The sequence below is a fragment of the Bubalus bubalis genome, chromosome 3 (genome assembly GCF_019923935.1).
Source record: "Bubalus bubalis isolate 160015118507 breed Murrah chromosome 3, NDDB_SH_1, whole genome shotgun sequence".
Taxonomy (NCBI): Eukaryota; Metazoa; Chordata; class Mammalia; order Artiodactyla; family Bovidae; genus Bubalus; species Bubalus bubalis.
In genome coordinates, this window is record NC_059159.1 from 101,260,061 (window position 1) to 101,283,688 (window position 23,628).

Sequence of the window (23,628 nt, forward strand, 5' to 3'; positions counted from 1 at the left end):
TTGTCCCCTTCTCCTCCTGCCCTCAATCTTGCCCAGCATCAGGGTCTTTTCAAATGAGTCAGCTCTTCGCATCAGGTGGCCAAAGTATTGGAGTTTCAGCTTCAACGTCAGTCCTTCCAATGAACACCCAGGACTGATCTTCTTTAGGATGGACTGGTTGGATCTCCTTGCAGTCCAAGGGACTCTCAAGAGCCTTCTCCAACACCACAGTTCAAAAGCATCAATTCTTCAGCGCTCAGCTTCCTTTGTAGTCCAACTCTCACATCCATACATAACCACTGGAAAAACCATAGCCTTGACTAGACGTCCTTTTGTTGGCAAAGTAATGTCTCTGCTTTTTAATATGCTGTCTAGGTTGGTCATAACTTTCCTTCCAAGGAGTAAGTGTCTTTTAATTTCATGGCTGCAAATGATGAATGTACCTTCAAACAAAAATAACTCTTCTGATAGCTTGTTTTATATCTCTTCAACGGTAGTATATCTGGAAATTCAGGCTTGTTCATTTCTCTCTAGGCATCCCTCTAAAAGAGAAAAAAAGATGAGAATACAGATTGAGATAAACTAGTTTAAGGTAAAACTCTTTACCTCTTGTTCTACTTTGTAAGTACTACTTTACTAATATTGCTCTTTTGTGGAAGTTTAAGCCTTCTGAGTTAGAATCAGTGAAAAAATCTTTGCCAAGATAAAATTGCAGAAAGTATTTGAACTGACTATTTAGCATATGAAGTGTTTTAGAGAGCTTCTCTTTCCAAAACACATCCCCCTTTTTCCTTCAGATATGTCTCATCTGCTAGACATAAGGTTTCTTTCAAAGGGTAACATGCCAGTTTATAATTACTACAGTTTAAGTTTGCAAAAGCTTTAAAGGTAAATAATTTTGTTTCAGTTCTACAAAAGGCTAGTTTATACTAGCCTAGTACATTGACTTTTATGGTAATGATGTATGTATATTTTCAGTTTTTTTAGGTTGAGATTAGAAAGAAAATCTCTTACAAAATGTGCATGCAGGTAGAATATTGGAATTACTTTCCCTGCAGCATTTCATGCTTTATGTTCTTAAACTTTTCAATTTCAGTGGTAGCTTACTTAACAAATGCAGTAAGGTACACCAAGATTCTGCTAAATATATAATTCCTAGTGAATTCAGGGTCTGTTTTTGTGCCTTCATAAAATAAGAACAAATCCACTTCATTTGTCACTGAGGAAAGAAACAGATCATCTCAAAAACTTATATTACATAGGAGCGTTCCCCATAGACATAAATGTGGACTGTTTCCATGTTTGCCCACGAGCCCAATTTTTAACATATGAGTTACTAAAATTGGAAGATAAAAATAAAATATAATCAGTAAACAAAATAGAACATATGAAACATATTTTATATCTATCTTCAAATACTTGTGCTTGAGAAAAAGCAGTTTTAAATTTGACTCTTCGCACAGATAAGCTCATTTTCTGTCTGCCTCACTTTCTACTCTGTTGCTACCTTATATGCAAATTTTCCCTCTGTCTGGTCAGTCTCTATCCTTTCTTAACCTTCTGTCTTCTTTCATAGCATTTATTGCAACCTAATATATAATATGATTTAATTATATATCTTTTTCTCCTGTCTCACTAGAATATAAACTCTGTGCAGGCAGGGACTTTTTCTACTTGGCTTGTTGCTATTGACTTCTATAAATGTTGATTAAAAATTAAGTAGTAGGTAGCTGTGTAAGTTGTACCGGTCATTTTAAAAGGTTTTGGGGCTGTGCCTCTCAGAGTGTTTCCTAAATAACCAGCATTTGAATTGTGTTAAAGGCAGAGACCTTGGCCCCAGAACAGCATACTTAAATATGTTAACCCAGTATCTCAGGGTGGGGATAAGGAAGCTACATTTTTAATAAACTCCTAAATGATTTTTATGCAAAATAAAGTTCCAGGACTGATACTTCAGGATATAGTAACAGTGTTTCATGATTGATTTCACCTCAGAATTTAAAATTTCTTTCATTGAAGTATTTTTTTTTAATTACTGTTTTTACACGTCAACCTTTAGGCAGAATGAAGGGAAGGTAGGAGAGAATTAAGAAGCAGATTTCATATAGTCATGTGTTCCTGTGAAATACATACAGCTTGAAGAAGTGGTAACAAATGAGGGATAGTGTTGGGGGAGGGGTGGGGACACATGATCCTAGGTGTTTGCATTTCTATTCCTTTGAAAAAGAATGGAGAGACATTGAAAGTCACATGTTTATCATAGAATATTACACAGAGCAATCTCTAATTTAGAATTAAAATACTGAGTAATTCCTGTTACATGGGGCTAATATATTAAATAGTACCAGAATTTTTAAAAGCCTGAAATTAAAGATCCAAGATTCTATTCCTGTCACTTTTATGCATTTAAACCTATTTGTATGATCTTACATCATAAATCAGCTGTGGATAATGTATCCTTTATGTTTCTTATTTGATTTTGGGGAGCAGTGAAAAGAGATCTAGATTAGCTCTCATAGCTTAGCTCTGCACTATATCAGGCAAAGTAATGTACTAGTTGACCTCATAGTCTTTTGTTTTTTAAATTTTGTATTTTTCTTCTATAGTTCAGTTTGAGTTCCAAGCCTTTATAATATTTAAAAATTAGAGTTCTAAACCATCCCTACCCCATATTGTATGCAAAAGTGTGTGTGGTAGTGTGGACTGGTGCCTACATTTTATCTAGGAAGAGGGTACAAAACTTTTTATTAGGTCAGCAGAGGAGTACAGACCCAAAATAAGTTAAAAACCGTAATTTTAAGACACAGAATTAACAAACATTCAATAAGTTATGATGATGTTTGGTTAAAGTAGAGAAAATTCCAATTAAATGAAGGAAGAATTAGGCTTTTAACAGAAATAACAATTTGAATAGTACCTGAAGATAGTCTTACATTATGCCCGTGTTTATACTCTTTGGTGTTTAGAGAGACTTGTTTCTTAAGTAGTAGTTTTGCTCTGCATTAAATTAAGAGGAAAAATGTTTTAGAAATAGCCCCCTTGGTATTCTAGAACTCTGAAAGAGTTAATATATGACTTACTGCACTGAAGATATCTTACCTTTAGGAGTAAACTGAGTTTAATTCTGGTTTTGCCACTGACACTTGTGTTGAACTAGACATTGACTTTTTCTGGAATTCAATTTCCAGTTGTTGCCATTAACTTCATCAAATTCAGAGCAATTTCAAAACATCAGGAGTGTCTTCTTTTCTACTTCTCTTTTTTCTATGTCTAGTGAAAGCCTAATTATTATCTGAGGCTCAGCTCCGATTTTACCTCTTCTATGAAGTCTGATACAGAATTGTTTTTTTCACTGCATTCCATGATTCTTCACTTTGCATTTGGTTATAGCACTTAAAAATTCTATGGTAGTTATGGGTCTGTCTGTATTGTGATATTAGTTGTTTCATAATTCTTCAGTTAATGAAATAAATGACCTTATCAAAATCAGATAAATACTCAGTTATATCAAGTCAGAATTGCTGCTTTTTAAAAAATATTCAGCAAAATTGTTATCTCCTAAGGAGAATTGCACAATTTCTTCCGCCTTTGTTTCAGCTAGGTATATTCCTCTGTTCTTAACCCACTTTTTGTATTCATATGATTTGTATTGAAGTTTTTGAATATCATGATATTGAAGCTATCTGTTTGCCCCCCCCCCCCCCCCCCCCGCAAGTTTAAGATTTTCTGATGCTTTTGTATTTCTAGAAACCAGTTCTTCAAGGGCAGAGAAACTCAGCATATATTAATTAAGTTGAATTCAGATACCATATCCTCTCTTAAAGGATGGATACAATAAATAAAAGCATAATAGAAGGTAGTGTATGGTTAATGTAGAAAGATGGGTAATGTTCCTTATAGTCAAAATATATTTACAATGCCTATTATTTGATTGGCAGTGTAGAGGGGTTCAAGATGAAAATGGAAAGACAGAAGCTGATAAACTAAGTTGATGTGGAGGTCATTCCAGGCAACAAGAATAGCATACTCAAAAGTTCAGAGGCAGCAAAGTCCCTATATGTAGTTAGGGAATGGTCAGTAGTTTAGTTTGGCTAGAGTGCTAGTTATATATAGAGAAGTAATGACAGCTGTGACTGGAAGGGCCAGATTATGGAGCCAGATCTTAAAGGGTCTAATATGCTGTGCTAATAGAGAGTTTGATATTCCTTGTTAGTGAGTTATTAAGTTAAAAGCTTTTAAGCTAGAGAATTACAAGAGACATATAGATGGGATGAATTAGAAGAGAAAACTAACATCAGTTTGATGTTTTCCCATCCCTAAATTTTAAGCTTTGTTAATAGATTTTAATTTTGCATTTGACTTTACTTCTTTTAGCAGATTTGGTGAAGGATTAAATAGAAATGTATCTGTTTACATTACATAAAAGGATTTTTTATTAAGCAAAAATCTTAGAATAATGCTAGAAAGAAGAGACAATATTTTATTTTGCTAAATAACTTGGATAATGTGCCATGTTTAAATATCTAAATACTTTAAGTTGGACTTAGTTTTGTTTCTGTAAGTGGATAATTTCAGTCTTCCAGTTCTCAGGGGAAAAAACTATATTAAATACAGAATTTTGCCTATTTAAATTACTGTATCTTCCAGGTTGTTTTCTACAACTTTGTTTACCAGTAACCAAAAAAAAAAATTATATAAATAGGACAAATATAATTATTACATTGCAAGTACAATATCAGCTGCTACTGCTACTGCTGCTAAGTCGCTTCAGTTGTGTCCAACTCTGTGCGACCCCGTAGATGGCAGCCCACCAGGCTCCCCGTCCCTGGGATTCTCCAGGCAAGAACACTGGAGTGGGTTGCCATTTCCTTTTCCAATGCGTGAAAGTGAAGTCGCTCAGTTGTGTCTGACTCTTCGTGACCCCATGGACTGCAGCCCACCAGGCTCCTCCATCCATGGGATTCTCCAGGCAAGAGTACTGGAGTGGGGTGCCATCGCCTTCTCTGACAGTATCAGCTACGTATGCTTAATTTGTCAGCTTAATTTTTATATACCCAAACCTATATTTGTAACTCATAGGTACTTATAAGAACATAATCTTAAACATTAAACAAGCTAAATAAAAGGTTTTTAGAAAAAAAAATTAATTATGTTAAATATGACATTATTTCATGGTGAGCCAGAGAGCACTGAACAAGTATGAGAACCATTAATATCCTCCAGTTTATCTGAATCCCTGATAATGATACAACTGCCTGTACATTAGTAAGTTCCTCTACTTACTAATTCCATGGTAGGGAATTTGGTTGGTGGTGAAATTGAAATTAACTGTTATTTCTAAAGTTTTTTTGGCAAGTGTGTAAATGATAGGATAACTGAGATCTTTTTTAGTTATCCTTAATTTTTTCAGTTCAGTTCAATCACTCAGTCATATCCGACTCTTTGCAATCCCATGGACTGCAGCATGCCAGGCCTTCCTGTCTATGACCAAGTCCTGGAGTTTACTCAGACTCATGTCCATTGAGTCAGTGATGCTGTCCAACCATCTCATCCTCTGTCCTCCCCTTCTCCCGCTTTCAATCTTTCCCAGCATCAGGGTCTTTTCCAATGAATCAGTTCTTTGCATTAGGTAGCCAAAGATTGGAGTTTCAGCTTACCATCAGTCCTTCCAATGAATATTCAGGACTGATTTCCTTTAGGATGGACTGGTTGGATGTCCTTGCACTCCAAGGGACTCTCAAGTGAATCCAACACCACAATTCAAAAGCATGAATCCTTCGGCGTGCTTCTTTCTTTATAGTCCAACTCTCACATCCATACATGACTATTGGAAAAACCTTAGCTTTGAATAGATGGATCTTTGTTGGCAAAGTAATGTCTCTGCTTTTTAATATGCTATCTAAGTTGGTCATAACTTTTTTTTCAAGGAGCAAGTGTCTTTTGATTTCGTGGCTGCAGTCACCATCTACAGTGATTTTGGAACCCCCCAAAATAAAGTTTGTCACTGTTTCCATTGTTTCCCCATCTGTTTGCCATGAAGTGATGGGACCCCGTGCATGATCTTAGTTTTCTAAATGTTGAGTTTTAAGCCAACTTTTTCACTCTCCTTTCACTTTTATTAACAGGCTCTTAGTTCTTCGCTTTCTGCCATAAGGGTGGTGTCATCTGCATATCTGAGGTTATTGATATTTCTCCGGGCAGTCTTGATTCCAGCTTGTGCTTCATCCAGCCTGGCATTTCACATGATGTATTCCGCATGTAAGTTAAGTAAGCAGAGTGACAGTATACAGCCTTGACATACTCCTTCCCTGATTTGGAACCAGTCTGTTGTTCCATGTCCAGTTCTAATTGTTGCTTCCTGACCTACATACAGATTTCTCAGCAGGCAGGTCAGGTGGTCTGGTATTCCCATCTCTTTCAGAATTTTCCACAGTTTATTGTGATCCAACAATCAAAGGCTTTGTTGTAGTCAATAAAGCAGAAGTAGATGTTCTTCTGGAACTCTCTTGCTTTTCCATGATCCAGCAGATGTTGGCAGTTTGATCTCTGGTTCCTCTGCCTTTTCAAAATCCAGCTTGAACATCTGGAAGTTCACCGTTCACGTACTGTTGAAGCCTGGCTTGGAGAATTTTGAGCATTACTTTACCAGCGTGTGAGATGAGTGTAATTGTGTGACAGTTTGAACGTTGTTTGGTATTGCCTTTCTTTGGGATCGGAATGAAAACTGACATTTTCCAGTCCTGTGGCCACTGCTGCGTTTTCCAAATTTGCCGGCATATTGAATGCAGCACTTTCACAGAATCATCTTTTAGGATTTGAAATAGCTCAACTGGAATTCTATCACCTCCACTAGCTTTGTTCATAGTGATGCTTCCTAAGACCCACTTGACTTCGCATTCCAGGATATCTGGCTCTAGGTGAGTGATCACACTATCTTGATTATCTGGGTCATGAAGATCTTTTTTGTATAGTTCTGTGTTTTCTTGCCACCTCCTCTTAATATCTTCTGCTTCTGGTAGGTCCATATCATTTCTGTCCTTTATCGAGCCCATCTTTGCATGAAATGTTCCCTTGGTATCTCTAATTTTCTTGAAGAGATCTCGAGTCTTTCCCATTCTATTGTTTTCCTCTATTTCTTTGAATTGATCACCGAGGAAGGCTTTCTTATCTCTTCTTGCTATTCTTTGAACTCTGCATTCAGATGGATATATGTTTCCTTCTCTCCTTTGCCTTTAGCTTCTCTCCTTTTCACGGCTATTTGTAAGGCCTCCTCAGACAACCATTTTGCCTTTTTGCACTTCTTTTTCTTGGGGATGGTCTTGATCCTTGCCTCCTGTACAAACGTCACAAACCTCCGTCCGTAGTTCTTCAGGCACTCTATCAGATCTAAGCCCTTGAGTCTATTTGTCACTTCCACTGTATAATCATAAGGGATTTGATTTAGGTCATACCTGAATGGTCTAGTGGTTTTCCTTACTTTCTTCAATTTAAGTCTGAATGTGGCAATAAGGAGTTCATGATCTGATCTACAGTCAGCTCATGGTCTTGTTTTTGTTGACTGTATAGAGCTTCTCCATCTTTGGCTGCAAAGAATATAATCAATCTGATTGTGATACTGACTATCTGGTGATGTCCATGTATAGAGTCTTCTCTTGTGTTGTTGGAAGAGGGTGTTTGCTATGACTAGTGTGTTCTCTTGGCAAAACTCTGTTAGCCTTTGACCTGCTTCGTTTTATACTCCAAGGCCAAATTTGCCTGTTACTCCAGGTTATTTCTTGGCTTCCTACTTTTGCATTCCAGTCCCATATAATGAAAAGGACATCTTTTTGGGGTGTTAGTTCTAGAAGGTTGTAGGTCTTCATAGAACCATTCAACTTCAGCTTCTTGAACATTACTGGTCGGGGTGTAGACTTGGATTACTGTGATATTGAATGGTTTGTCTTGGAAACAGAGATCGTTCTGTCATTTTTGAGATTGCATCCAAGTCCTGCATTTTGGACTCTTTTGTTGACTATGATGGCTACTCCATTTCTTCTCAGGGATTCTTGCCCACAGTAGTAGATATAATGATCATCTGAGTTAAATTCACCCATTTCAGTTCATTTTAGTTCGCTTATTCCTAAAATGTTGATGTTCACTCTTGGCAGCTCCTGTTTGAACACTTCCAGTTTACCTTGATCCATGGACCTAACATTTCAGGTTCCCATGCAATATTGCTCTTTACAGCATCAGACTTTACTTCCATCACCAGTCACATCCACAACTGGGTGGTGTTTTTGCTTTGGCTCTGTCTCTTCATTCTTTCTGGAGTTATTTCTCCACTGATCTCCAGTAGCATATTGGGCACCTGCTGACCTGGGGAGTTCATCTTTCAGTGAACTCTCTTTTTGCCTTTTCATACTGTTCATGGGGTTCTCGAGGCAAGAATACTGAAATGGTTTGCCCTTCTCCAATGGACCACGTTTTGTCAGAACTCACCACCATGACCTGTCCGTCTTGGGTGGCCCTACACAATATGGCTCATAGTTTCATTGAGTTAGACAAAACTGTGGTCCATGTGATCAGATTGGTTAGTTTTCTGTGATTGTGATTTTTCAGTCTGCCTGCCCTCTGATGGTGAAGGATAAGAGGTTATGGAAGCTTCCTGATGGGTAAGACTGACTAAGGGGGAATCTGGTCTTGTTCTGATGGGCAGGGCCAGGCTCAGTAAATCTTTAATTCAATTTTCTGTGGATGGGTGGGGCTGTGTTCCCTGGCTGTTATTTACCTGGGGCCAAACTATGGTGTGGGCTTCTCTGGTGGCTCAGCCCCTTCCAAAGTGGCTCAGAAGGTAAAGCATCTGCCTGCAATGCAGGAGACCCGGGTTTGATACCTGGGTCAGGAAGATCCCCTGGAGAAGGAAATGGCAACCCGCTCCAGTACTCTTGCGTGGAAAATTCCATGGACGGAGAAGCCTGGTCGGCTGCAGTCCATGGGTTGGCAAAGAGTTGGACTCGACTGAGCGACTTCACTTTACTTCAAACTATAGTGAAGGTCATGAAGATAATGGTGACCTCCTTCAAAAGGTCCCATGCACCCACTGCTACACTCAGTGCCTCCAACTCTGCAGCAGACCACCACCAAATTAGCATGTAAATCCTTTTTTACAAATAGTTAACATTTATCCATTCTTTCTATATGCTGATTATAATACTTTGCTAAGCACTCTGTATGCTCTCTGAAGAAGACTGGAAACACATGGAAAATTGTTAAAAAAATAAAAATACAAAATCACCTATCCCATCAGATATCACTTGTTAGTCTTCTTTATCTCATCTGTATATGTATCATTTATTCACACACAAAATGTTAGTACAAAATTTTAATTTACCATATGTAGTTTATGTATTTTGCCATATATTCTGCTTATCACTTCCTAGATTTTATTTTGTTATTTGATTGTTATGTATATATATTGTTGCATGTCAGATTACAGGATAGCAACAGTAGGACCTTTTCCTTTAGCGATGGTTTTGTTTTGCTTTGTTTTGTTTGACTCTGTAGTTTTTTCTTCTAAGGTTATTTTTTCATGATGTGGATTAGCCATCTTGTGCTTTGTCTGCTAAAGCTAAGTCGCTTCAGTCGTGTCCGACTCTGTGCGACCCCAGAGACGGCAGCCCACCAGGCTCCCCCATCCCTGGGATTCTCCAGGCAAGAACACTGGAGTGGGTTGCCATTTCCTTCTCCAGTGCATGAGAGGGAAAAGTGAAAGTGAAGTTGCTCAGTCGTGTCCGACTCCTAGCGACCCCATGGACTGCAGCCTACCAGGCTCCTCCTTCCATGGGATTTTCCAGGCAAGAGTACTGGAGTGGGGTGCCATCGCCTTCTCCGTGTGCTTTGTTTGGCTACCAACAAAAAAATGCAGACTGCTTTTCACTAAAAATTAGCATAACTTATTAAGAAATAGGCTGAAGCCATCAGTGATGGCATGATGAATTTGTGAAATTTATAATAAGAATATATATTAAAACTATTTTTAAATGTTTTCAGTCACACAAGTTAGTTCCTAATGTTTTCATTACTGTATAGCTATACTTTTAAACAATATGTGTGTTTAATTTGCCAGTTTACAACAAGGAGTAGAGCAAACTGCCTTGGCTGCATTATGCCAGTAATGCCACTCTGTTTGAAAGGCTTTATCTATATTAAATTATTAATCCCCACAACTCTTGAAGTAATTAATGATTTACATAACGTATTTTACAAATGAAAAAATGAGACACAGGAAAATTAGTTTACCCAAACTAATTAGTGGCAGAACCTGGATTTGAATCTGTTTAGCTCCAGAGCCCAGGTGCTTAATCGCAGTGCTTGCTGCTTAGGATCTAGAGCTGTAGAGATTGAGAGAAAGAAGCCTTTCTACCTGGAAGAGAAACTGAGAGAATAGTTTCATTAGAGATTTCAGGGTGGACGGAGCATTTAGATACTTGTGGTGAGATCGACAGTATGTGTTTGCAGTATAAATTATTAAAAACTATGCATATAAAGTGTAACTACTGTGATAATCTAAAGGAAATAGTGTAACTGATGTACACTGACTTTGCTTAACAATTCAGTAGTGTTTGTTTTGTCAGTAGTTTATTAATTTAAAAAATAATATATACATCTTGGTGGCAAAAAATTAAATGGTAGGAGAAGTATTACAGTAAAAATATCTCCTCTTCATTTGCCTGGTCCCCTACTAAAATAGGTTAATACTGTCACTAGTTTCTTGTATTCATTTGGATGTCTCAGGGTTTTTTTTTTCTGTTTGTATGAAGTTTTACCATTTTTTTCTTATTGAGGTATAAATTGATTTACAATATTAGTTTCAGGTGTACAACATACTGATTGAAAATTTTTATATGTTATACTCCATTTAAAGCTATTATAAAATATAAACTATATTTCCTATGTTGTACAATATATCCTTGCAGCTTATTTATTTTATACCTAGTAGTTGGCATCTGTTTAATCCCCTACCCCTATGATTGCCTCTCCCTATTTCCCTGTCTCCACTGGTAAATATTAGTTTGTTTTCTATATTTGTGAGTCTGCTTTTGTTTGTTTTATTCATTTGTTTTATTTTTTAGATTCCACATATAAGTGATATCACACAGTATTTGTCTTTCTCTGTGTGACTTATTTCACTAAGCATAATACCCTTCAGGTCCATCTGTGTTGTTGCACATGGTGAAATTTATTCTTTTTTATGTCTCAGTAGTATTCTGTTGTGTATATTTTATACACATACACACAAACCACATGTTTTTTAATCCACTCATCTGTTGATGTTCTCTTAGGTTGCTGTCATATTTTGGCAATTTTAAGTAATGCTACTATGAACGTTGGGATGTATCTTTTTAAATTAGTGTTTTCATTTTCTTTGAATATATACCCAGGAGTGGAATTGCTGGATCATATGGTTGTTCTATTTTCAGTCTTTTGAGGACTCTCCATACTTGTGCCAATTGACATTCCCACCAACAGTAGGTAAGGGTTCCCTTTTCTCAGTATCCTTGCCAGTATTTGTTATTTATGGTCTTTTTGATAATAGCCATTGTGACAGGTATAAGATGATATCTCATTGTGATTTTGATTTCCATTTCTGTTTAGCAATGTTGAACATCTTTTCATGTGCCTGTTGGTCATCTGTATGTGTTTGAAAAAATGTCTTATCAGGGCTTCCACCCATTTTTAAATTAGTATTGGTATTTTAATACTGAGCTGTATGAGCTGTTCGTACATTTTGTCTTTTTTGTTTTGTTTGTATATTTTGGAGAGTAATATCTTGTTATTTGCATTGTTTGCAAATATTTTTTCCTAGTGTAGGTTGTCTTTTCACTTTATTGGTGGTTTTCTTTGTTGTGCAAAAGCTTTCAGTTTAGTAAGACATCGTTTTTAAGTTTTTGTTTTTATTTCCTTTGCTTTAGAAAAGGAAATATTGCTATAGGAAAGGAAATATTTAGAAAAACATTACTATGAATTATGTCAGAGAGTGCTCTTATGTTTTCTTGTGGTAGTTTTATGGTTTTCCATCTTATGTTTAGTTTTTTAGTCCATTTTGAGTTTACTTTTGTATATAGTATAAGAAAATAATCTAATTTCATTATTTTACTCCATTTGTTGAAGAGACTCCCTTTCTCCATTGCATATTCTTGTCTCCTTTGTAACAGATTTAATTAACCATGGGGGGGGCAAGTTATATTCTATTCTATTGCGTTTGTCTGTGTGTCTGCTTTTATGCTAGTATTGTACTGTTTTCATTATTGTAGCTTTGTAGTAAAGTCAGGAAACCTGATACCTCCATCTGTCTTCTCTTCTCAAGATTGCTTTGTCTCTTCAGTGTCTTTTGTGTTTCCATACAAGTTTTCAAATTCTTTATTCTAGTTCTGTGAAAAATACTATTGGTATTTTGATAGGGATTGCATTGACTCTGTAGATTTTTTCGGGTAGAATAGTTACTTTAACAATATTAATTCTTGCATTCACTGAACATGGAGTATCTTTCCATCTGTTTATCATTTTTAGTTTTTTTGTTTCTTTCATTAGTCTTATAATGTACACTGTACCAAGTACAGATCTTTTATTTCCTTAGATTTATTCCTAGATATTTTTCCTAGATATTTTATTCTTTTTGCTTTGATAGTAAATGGGATTTTTTAAAAATTTCTCTTTCTGATAGTTAATTGTTCATGTATGGAAACTCAACAGATTCCTGTATATTAATTTTGTATTCTGCAGCTTTACTGAATTCATTGATAAACTTTAGTAGTTTTTTGGTGGTATCTGTACAATTTTATACGTATAGTATCATGTCATATGCTAACAGTGACAGTTTTACTTCTTCCTTTCCAATTTTGATTTCTTTTCATTTTCTGGTTGCTGTGATAAGGATTTCCAATACTATGTTGAATAAAAGTTAGCCATTCCAAATTTTAGCATGTTCAAAACTGAACTTTAGGAACTTCTCTGGTGATCCAATAGCTAAGAATCTGTACTCCCAGTGCAGGGGGTCTGGGTTCAATGCCTGGTCAGGGAACTAGATCCTGCATGCAGAAAGTAAAAAGGATCCTGAATGCCATAGTGAAGATCAAAGATCCCGAGTGCCACAGCTGAGACTGGGCACAGCCAAATAAATAAAGTATTGAAATTAAAAAAAAAAATACACTTAGCTTTAGGTTTGTTTTTTTCTTCTAAGCCTATTCTTGCCTTCTGAGCAAATGATTCCACTGTCTGTCTGCGAAGTTGCTCTGACCAAAAAACTAGCTCCTTTCATTGATTCTTCCTATTCACTTATTTCTCATTTTAAGTATATCAACAATTTCTGAGTTTTCTTCCTCTGAAGTATATTTTAAATCTTGCCCATTTCTCTTCACTGTCTCCCCTTAAGTACAAACTATTATTTCTTGACTGGAATACTGCTATAGTTTGCTGATTTGTTTTTCCTGCTTCTGCTTTTTTCTCTTAGAGTCCATTTTCTACTCAGCAGCCAGGGTAGACCTAAAAAAAAAAAAAAATGTGCATTGAGAAGTCAGTACCTTGCATCAGGTTCTTCATTGGCACTGAGGCTATAGTGAGGAGTTTGGCTTACTATTCTTTATATATCTGCCAAGCCATTTCTCACCTCACCTCACCTTTATAAAACTTGCTCTTTCTTTTACCTAGAACATTCTTATCCCCAAAGTTTTCTTCGGTTTTTTGGTTTGCTTTTTTGTTTGTTTGTTTTGATCATGGCTGGTGGCTCCTGTCATTTCCTTGGAAAAATCATTCTTGACTGTCTTTCACAGAACTTACACTATCTTATAGTTAGGACTTATGTGTATGTATTTGTTTACTCACTTTTTGTGTATCTTCTTACTAGCATGTAAGCTTAGCAAGGAGGAATTTTGCCTGTAAGTGTTGATGCCAGCACCTAACTCAGTATTTGTGAGAACTTAGTATTGAAAAAAGAAATAAATAAATGAGTCTGATCAAGCATTGAGGTTGAAGTTGAGCTTTATTTTTTATCTCACATCCAGCTATTTGTCACAGCATTATTTTTTTCCATTGCTTTGATATACCATTTTGTAATATTAATATATTTGAATCTACTTTTGAACTCTTTTCACTATACTGTTGGTATGTTTTAACTCTTCATCTTCTGGCATTAAAATTCTTTATTACTGTGACTTTTAAAATCCATTTTAATATCTAATCAGATGAGTCCTCTGTCAAATGATTTTTTCTTAGTTTTTCCAGAAATGAAATTTTTATATTCTTAATTTTACATAAGGTACTTTTTATATTTGTTTATAGTATTGTGGAATCAGCATTTGAACCACTCATTTTTTGGTCACTTGGCAGAAGAAATAAGTGAGAGATGGAGAGATTAGCTAAGATGACAGAATAGAAAGACCCCAAGCTCACCTCATCTCACAAGCACACCAAAATCATAACTATTTGCAGAATAGCCATCAGTGAAAAAGACCAGAACCACAGTGAGATGGAGTTGAATGATTATTGTCAAAGATAGAGAAGTCTACAAGGAGGGAGAGATTTGGCTTGGGTTTTGAAGAAACAAGCTTACCAGATGTTGAGGGGAAGAAAGAACAGAGAAACTGGTGCAGAGGTGCAATACCAAGCAGCGTATCTGAATGGAAAAATGCAAGAGAGCAGTTAAGTACCTGGAAGACAAAGACCATTGTCTTTTGAATCCCCAGCTCCCAAAGCACAGCCTGGGACCCAGTAGTGCTCAATAAATGTTTATGGAGTAAATGAGAGACAATACAGCCAGATAGAGTCCTGTAGCACACGCTAAACCTTGCAAAACCCAGAGGGCAGGGTAAAACAACTGAAGATTTTTTAAATCAGAAGAAAAATAAAATTCAGAAATGAAAGATTTAAATATTTGTCTTTAGTTATGTGACCCAGTGGAGGTGTTAGCTAACCCTCTGGTAATCATTTTGCAAAATATATGTGTATCAAATCAATATATCATACACCTTAAACTTACACAGTGGTTTATGTCAGTTATATCTCCATAAAGGAGGGGAAATGCTCATTTTTGCATTAAAAGTATATGAGAGAACAATAGGAATTACTAGTTTGTGGGGAGTAAGAATGATATTCTTCCCATTCTTGAAATGAACAATAGAGAAGTTGGTAGCATTACTTATTTTCTATAAACACCATGATATCCACTTTCTACATCTTCCTAATTTCATTTAAGTCTTCAGCTCTTGTCAGGGCCCTACATCCCTTTTTTATGATCTGTTATTTCAGGTAGGTAGAGGCAAGACTCATCCTAGCTTTCCCAGCTTTCTTCTTTGTGTCTTTGTCTCATCTGAAAGTATTCTGAATTTACAGTATCCCACTTTAAATCCTCATCAATACTTGGCAGATATTTAGAGGAGTTAGCCAAGAAAAGGAAGCCAAAGTATCTATCTGCCCACTTTGCAGACTTGTCACAGATTTAGTGTTTTCTAGGGAAAATGACATAACCAGTCTCTGAAAGATAGTGACCTAGGGAGCCCTCTGTTCTACCTGTACTGAGAACTCCTGACCGCTTCTGTGTGATAAGGAATAGCTGTAAAGTTAGTAAAATGTTCAACAGGGCAGCCTTAACTTACGGAAAATGCATATCAGAGCTATCAAGGTTGGTAAGGCACTTCTCAGTATCCTTCCTATGTAAATAAAAACTTGACATTTACCTTTGTGCCTTCCTTAAATTAGAAAGGCAAAATCAAGAAACGGAAATTTATTCTAAGCAAAATGATTAGTTTTCAGTAGTGGTCTTTGGTGCTTCTTTGGGGGAGGGGTGTTATTGTCAATTTTTTTGATGCCCACTTCAGGTATGAGCAAAAATTCTCAGATATTTTATAACTTACAAAGTTATTTCTAATTATTCCCTTATTGAAGTTGCCCTCTTGAATTTTACTAATGAATGTCTTCTTGCTTAATCCTTGGCTTTTACTTAGTACTTTCTCCATCTGCCTGGAGGATTAAGTAGTTTAGATCACTTGATATTAAAATTTTTCTCTTTCTTGGTTATTGTGCTATTTCTTGTCTTAAGAATAACTTATCTTTTGAATCTTCCTCTTCTTTTGCTATGTTTTTCTTTATAATTATGGATGATCCCTAATGTTATGCTTCTAGATCATGTCTCCCTATATTTGTTCCTCTGTGGAGAGATTGTTTTTTATGACTTTATTGCTAAGACTTCCACATCTATATCTTCAGCCTTTCCTTTTGTTTTAGTTTCCTCTTTCTGTCCATAGAACTTTCACAGCTGGTTGTATAACTGTTATGTGAAAATGTTAAAACTAAATGTGTTTCTAACCCAGGTCTTCCCAGATTTCCTGTTTTTCTTTTCAACTCTCACTTTTTTTCCCCCCCGTGGTGTCACCATTGTTTCAACCTGATTATATGCAAACTGTCAGCATGTCCTTGCTGAATCCCTGTTGCTCAGTAAATATTTTGAATGAATGAATTTGAATACTATGAATGAATATTTTTCTTGTTAATTAGTATTGCTTCTCCACTCTTGCCTATCTATCTAAAACTATTTTTTCTGCAAAGTCCAGGTTAAAGTCGACAGAAGAGTATTGGATGGTATAGAGAAGTTGAGTGAATAAGAAATGAAAAATTATCATTTGAATTACATAAGGAGGAGGTCATTTGGGAAGAGGAATTTCAGTGGAGTAGGTGTAGGCAAATGATAGTTTGAAATGTGAAAAGTGAAATGGACCAAGAGTTTAGATGTGGTACTTCTTGAGGGGAATGGTTTGTTATAAAAAAAAACTTGGACATGTTTATATGCTAAAGGCAACTAGCAGGGACAGGCTGAAAATGCAGGAAATAATTAACGAAATACAAATTCTGAAAACCTACTGCTGGATTAGTTTTTGGTAAGCACTTTTTTCACTACAACTTAAAATTCAGATAAATTTTGTTTGGATTCAGATAATTTTATTTTTTGAGAAACTGAAAGTTAATGGAACTCTTTCTTTAAAACTACCATTTTCTCTGTGGAATAAGTAGTAAGCAAAGTCAGCTACTATGTGATAATGGATAGTGAGGTGAAACTTTTGAATAATGGTGACATTTGAAGTTGGTGTTATGGAGAACCAAAGAGGGAGTTGACTTCCTTCAAAGAAGTCATCTTAGGTGAGTCCAGTTTAGGTTACAGTTAGACAGTAGACTACAAAGTGGTGATTTTTTTTTTTTTTCTACCGTCCTTAGAAGGAGAAGGAAATGGCAACCCACTCCAGTTTGCTGGCCTGGAGAATCCCAGGGACAGAGGAGCCTAGTGGGCTGCCGTCTATGGGGTCGCACAGAGTTGGACACCACTGAAGCGACTTAGCAGCAGCAGCAGCAGCAGTCCTTAGTAGTGAAGGTATAGGAGTGAAGGACCTTTCAGCTGAGATGCAAGAGAGAGATAGGGTGCCTGAGACAGAAAGATACATTGGTCAAGGGAGATGAGATAAAAGAAGAGGTGAGTCATGGGACTTCTTTGGCAGTCCAGTAGTTAAGACTGTGCACTTCCACTGCAAGGGGTACAGGTTCTATCACTGGGGAGCTACGATCTCGCATGCTGCAGTGTGTGGCCAAAACAAAAACATGAAAAAGAGAGGTTTAGTCATATATGATGGATCAGTGGATTCCAACTAGTTATCTACATGAGGCTGAACTATGTTAGAGTAAATAGAGCAAATGAAGAACTCAAACAAGGAACTGGAAGGTTGGATAAAGAGGAGTTAAAAATGCACAGGGAATAAGAGTAACAACTGAGAATAGAAGAACAACGGAGAATAGAAAGTAAAGAAGATCAATTAGGAAACAGATTTAACAGTCTGTGAGAAATGTGTGTGTGTGTGGATGAAGATTTCTTTGTTCTGAAAACTGGGATATCAGATATATACCTGCAATGAGAGAAGTGGTCTCCAAATTTTTATGGTCTGGGTCCTCAAGCAGAAAAAGTTTCCAAGTTTCCAATATGTATCCCAATTGTATGCATATTTATTTATAAATTATATATGGATTCGACTGTACAGTTGTGCTGTATATATTGTAAAACATTATATATAACACATTAAACTAGATAATTGAAATAAGAGATTAAGCATATTTTATTTTTTTAAAAAATACCAATATGAGGTTATTTTGGGTAGGATGTTTTGATATTTCATTAGTTTTAAAAAATCTTGTTTTAATCCTTGACTCTAGAACTATTTGAAAGGTTTGTTTTAAGTTGTGTTTCTTTTGGTACTTGATTTCAAAGACTGTTGTAGTTTGGAGTGGGTAGCCTATCCCTTCTTCAGGGGATCTTCTAGACCCAGGAATCAAACCAGGGTCTCCCACATTGCAGGCAGATTCTTTACCAACTGAGCTATCAAGGAAGCTCATTTCAGAGTTCATAAAGATACACAAATACAGATGGAAAAACTTCATGACAGGCTGGGCTAACTGCATAATGATGCTTATCTATCAGACAGGCAAAAGGTTTTGTTCAAATCCACCAAAAAAAGTTCTGCCTTCCCTAATATCAGTCAGTTGCTCTTGAAAACCAGTACTAAACTGATGTGCTGGATAGTCTTCGTTCAGTTCAGTTCAGTTCAGTCGCTCAGTTGTGTCCGACTGTTTGCGACCCCATGAACTGGAGCACACCAGGCCTCCCTGTCCATCACCAACTCGCGGAGTTTACCCAAACCCATGTCCATTGAGTCGGTGATGCCATCCAACCATCTCATTCTCTGTCGTCCCCTTCTCCTCCTGCCCTCAATCTTTCCCAGCATCAGAGTCTTTTCAAATGAGTCAGCTCTTTGCACCAGGTGGCCAAAGTATTGGAGTTTCAGCTTCAACGTCAGTCCTACCAATGAACACCCAGGACTGATCTCCTTGCAGTCCAAGGGACTTTCAAGAGTCTTCTCCAACACCACAGTTCAAAAGCATCAATTCTTCGGCACTCAGCTTTCTTTATAGTCCAACTCTCACATCCATACATGACCTCTGGAAAAACCATAGCCTTGACTAGACGGACCTTTGTTGACAAAGTAATGTCTCTGCTTTTTAATATACCGTCTAGGTTGGTCATAACTTTCCTTCCAAGGAGTAAGCGTCTTTTAATTTCCTGGCTGCAGTCACCATCTGCAGTGATTTTGGAGCCCAGAAAAATAAAGTCTAACACTGTTTCCACTGTTTCTCCATCTATTTGCCATGAAGTGATGGGGCCAGATGCCATGATCTTCGTTTTCTGAATGTTGAGCTTTAAGCCAACTTTTTCACTCTCCTCTTTTTACTTTCTTCTTTAGTTCTTCTTCACTCTCTGCTGTAAGGGTGGTGTTATCTGCATATCTGAGGTTATTGATATTTCTTCCGGCAATCTTGATTCCAGCTTGTGCTTCATCCAGCCCAGCGTTTCTCATAATGTACTTTGCATATAAGTTAAATAAGCAGAGTGACAATATACAGCCTTGACGTACTCCTTTTCCTATTTGGAACCAGTCTGTTGTTCCATGTCCAGTTCTAACTGTTGCTTCCTAACCTGTATACATTAGCCCCCTTCAAATCTAGTCTCTACCCTTGTTCACTATGCTTTGTGTCCTGGGAGGCTGATCTCTAAGGACTCCTTCAATTTGTCGGCCTTGTTCTCTGGCTTCTGATTGGATTCAGTGAATTGGAGGCACTGACAGAGAGACAGAAATATTTATCTAGCAGCTTCTTTTTTGCTGTGTTGCAGGTTGTCAGTAGCTGTACATCATCATGTGTAGCGCTCTCCTACAATGGCAGCTTCTTGGTTCCAATAACTACTCCCTCCCCTCCCTATTGAGTCTAGAGTGATAAAATGCTCTATGGCTGGTCCATGAGTGCTTCTCCATCCCTTCCTAGTTTCCCTGAAGCTTAGTTGCACATTTGTAAATAGATTCTTCGTTAAACATCACCTCCTTTTGAGTATTCTCTCTTCCTTGTCAAGACCCTGAGGGCTGTATTGCATTTAAAATTTTTTAAGTAAATGGGTTTAAAAGAAGTTGAAACTCTTCATTTAGAATATTTTTAAGCAGATTAGATGATTCTGTTTCCAACTTTTAAGTATACAGATAAAAATTTTATAGGTGTCACTTTTACATTGTTTTAGTAACATAAAGTCATGTAATAGTGGAAACCTTTCCAAATATCTGTATTTAGTAGAGGGTCAGTGTTAGTCCATATGTTAACATTAAGTAAAACTTAATGTCAGCCCATTTCCATCTTAATATATATTTTAGTCATTTTAAACAAAATTGCACCTCTGAATTCTGATATTTGGAATGTATCAACACCTCAGAAAAGACCTTTCACGCTTTGTGAGTGGGAAAAAAAGGATAACTATAAAAGTCAATGAATCAACTATAATTGTTGCTTAGCTTTTATTTACAGTTAGCAATCTGTTATTTTCAAACTACTGCCAGACTGATTTCATAGAATAATTTTTCTAGTAGGAAGGAAAAAGCTTCAATTTTAGAAAAGGAGAGTTATTTTTTGTGTAACTTGAAGGTTGATTAATTATCTGACAGTTCTTATTTGGAAGTGAGACTTATTTTCATCTTATTTTATTGCCTTTTATTCTCTGATGAATGAAAATGAAAACTACTAGTTAGTATGAGATGTTTGATCAAGATTCTTTTACTGTGAACAACAGAATAGATGACTGGAATTTTTCAACTTTATGTGTGTAAATTTAAAATAAAATATAGTTTGGCTTGTATCCTTTCAAATGCCATGTATATAAAGTATTTGAGGCTCTGAAGGTAATGGCCATTAACAAAACAAAGTCCTTATCCTCCTGGAGCTTTCATTCTGGTAAGAAGATGAATAATTACCAAGTAAATAGATAATTATATCATGTAGTATATGATGAGTAGCATGAAGAAAAAGAAACTGGAGTAAGGGAATAGAGAATGACAGGGAATCTGTTGCTGGTTGTGGTGGTCAAGAAAGCCCTCTAAGATATGGTAACATTTTAATAGAGATTTGAATGAAGTGATAATGCCTAGCCATACAAATATCTAGGGGGAAAGTGCCTTACAGGAGAGAGATCCAGTGCAAAGCAAATGTTGGTGTGACTGAGAATCATAAGGAGACATTTGTGACCAGAACACAGAAAGCTAAAGGCAGAGTCATAGAAGATAGTGTCTGCAGAGGTAAATGAGAACCGTATCATACTAGCTCTCATAGGTCATCGAAATTTAGTGTTGTATTTTAAGTATAACTGGAAGGCTTTAGAGGAGACAGAGCAGGGCATTAACTTAATCTAATTACCTTTTTAAAAGGATTACTTGGTTTGTTGCCTAAGGCATAGACTGTAGAGAAATCTGAGTAGAAGCCAGGAGATTGTCACAAAGAGACTGCAATAATCTACGTAAGAGTTTGAACATGTACACAAACACATACTACTAGATGCCATATGTATGTTCACATATGCATATACTTGTATATAATTCCTTTGGGTTAAAAAAATGTTTTGTCCAGAAACTGCTTTTTTACATTCAGCAATGTAGTAAGGGCATCTTTTATAGTCAGTACATACAGATTTACCTATTGCTTTTAATAGATGATGATATTGTGTGGTGTGATGTGTGTGCTCAGTCATGTGCGACTTTTTGTGACCCCATGGACTGTAGTCTACCAGGCTCCTCTGTCCATGAAATTTTCCAGGCAAGAATACTGGAGTGGGTTGCCATTTCCTTCTCTGGTGTGATGTACGTGACTTTATTTGATCTCTTACTGAAAGACGTTTGTTTCCACGTTGTTCTTTTTGAATAACAAACAATATTTTGTGTGTGTATTATTGCTCACAGTAGTGGATATATGTCTGTAGGCCAAATTCCTAGAAGCATGATTGGTCAAAGGATATGTGCGCATTAAATCTTAATAATTATTACCGAAGTGACCTCCGAGAAGGCTGTGACAGTTTTACATACCCACTCACGTTGGATAAGAATTTTTTCCTTAGACCCTTTTATCTTTACGTATTGATACAAGACAAACAGTTTTCTTTGTATTTGAATTATGAATGATAAATATCAAAGCTTATAAATTCTTATTTCTGATGAGTATAAAGGATATTAATTTCTCTTTGTTCTTAGAAAATAATGTTTAAAAAAGTAGTTTGAAACTTCATCGTCTCTACTTAAATGACTGAAGTTAAAGGGTAAAATTTAGTTTCTGACTTTGTTTACATGACAGTTTAAGCATATGACTTAATGTTTCCCTTAACTCTTCTCCCCCGTGCTCCATGCCCTGTGACTTCTGACATGTCTTCATGTTTTAGTGTAATATTGTCCATGAATGTCCTTTTCCATTAGTATTGATTAGGAGATAAATAAAATTATAGAACTAGTCAGTCTGTCAGTGTGAACGCTCTACTAAAATGAACCCAGATCAGTATCTGTTATTGCCAGTTTATTTTCCTTGGGCCCACATTCCTTACTCCCAGCCCAATTAACTATTATACAGATGTATGCTGTTGTGCTTAAAAGATCACAGCCTGAAATAGTATGGATAGATTAGCTCAAGTTCTTTAGCAACACTGGAAAACCAGTTTAAAAGTTTATGCCCTGCCAAAAGCTGAATTAATTAAAATGTTATCTCCTGATAGTAAGCAAAACACGTAACAGTGCCACAGTAGACTTTTGCAGACAGCTGTTCATGGGCCCTAGATGGCCTGAGAGTAAGACAAAAGTTATTCTAACTTAGAGTAATAAACCACTGTGAATATAGTTCAAGATGTACAGGAGTTTATTTCATGACATAAAATCTTGTTTTGGTGATCCTTTAGCTTATTTTGTATTAAAGAAAGCTGTGCCTGTAGGACAGTAGGGAAATACAACTACAGGGTCAACTTCTATTCTAATTGATAGACATTCCTTTCCAGCATAATGAATGCTTGGTTTTAAGATTGATTTGATTTTACCATTGTAGAAACAACCTGTACAAAGCTTTCAGAGGCTCTGGCATGTTTTGCAAAGGTACAACAGCAGTTATTTTCCCTAATGCTTTTCACAATTAACTCATAAATTCAGAAGTCAGTTTTTGGTCTAGGCTTAAAAATTCATAAGATTAATGTTTCTTTAGTGTAAATAGTTTTTATTCAATTATGGGTAATTAATCAAACTGCTGAGAAACTTTTTCATCATTATCTTTAAGCGTTAGGTTAATATTGTATTACTAAATATAGGGTAAGGGAGATATTTATGGTGATGTTGAAGAAGAACTCTAGATTAAGTTCTTTATATAGTTTAGTCAGAAAGTTTCTAAATTTACAATTATATATCATAATGCTTACCACTTAATATTTATATATTATAATGCTTCATTTGTTTATAATTACTTCAACATGTTTATGTATCATAAATTTTCTCTCCCAAAATGTTTTTTTATTATTATATACTTTCCCATACCAATGATAAGTAGTATGAAATCTATAAAGAGATGTAAAGATGTGCTACATTTAATTTTACAAATTTTTTTCATTAAAGAGATCTTTAATTCTTAATTTAGTGCTTCAATTTTATATTTTTTAATGTAGGGAAGACACTATCACTTAGACTGATTTTATGACATGAGTAAGGAAAATTAGAAATTATGTAGCAAGGATAAAAATCTGAAACA

At 36.1% G+C, this 23,628-nt stretch overlaps 1 protein-coding gene across 5 annotated transcripts in view; it reads left to right on the forward strand.

The window, feature by feature from the left end:
* Positions 1-23,628, forward strand: part of KIAA2026 (KIAA2026 ortholog) — a 116,114-nt gene that overhangs the window by 13,570 nt on the left and 78,916 nt on the right. The window contains exon 1 of one of the 5 annotated variants that reach the window (XM_025279073.3): positions 11,215-11,490. The exons of the other annotated variants lie outside the window; for them this stretch is intronic. The gene's annotated coding sequence lies outside the window, so the exon portion shown is untranslated. Of the gene's footprint in view, positions 1-11,214; positions 11,491-23,628 lie in introns of those variants that run through there. 5 annotated transcript variants of the gene reach the window in all.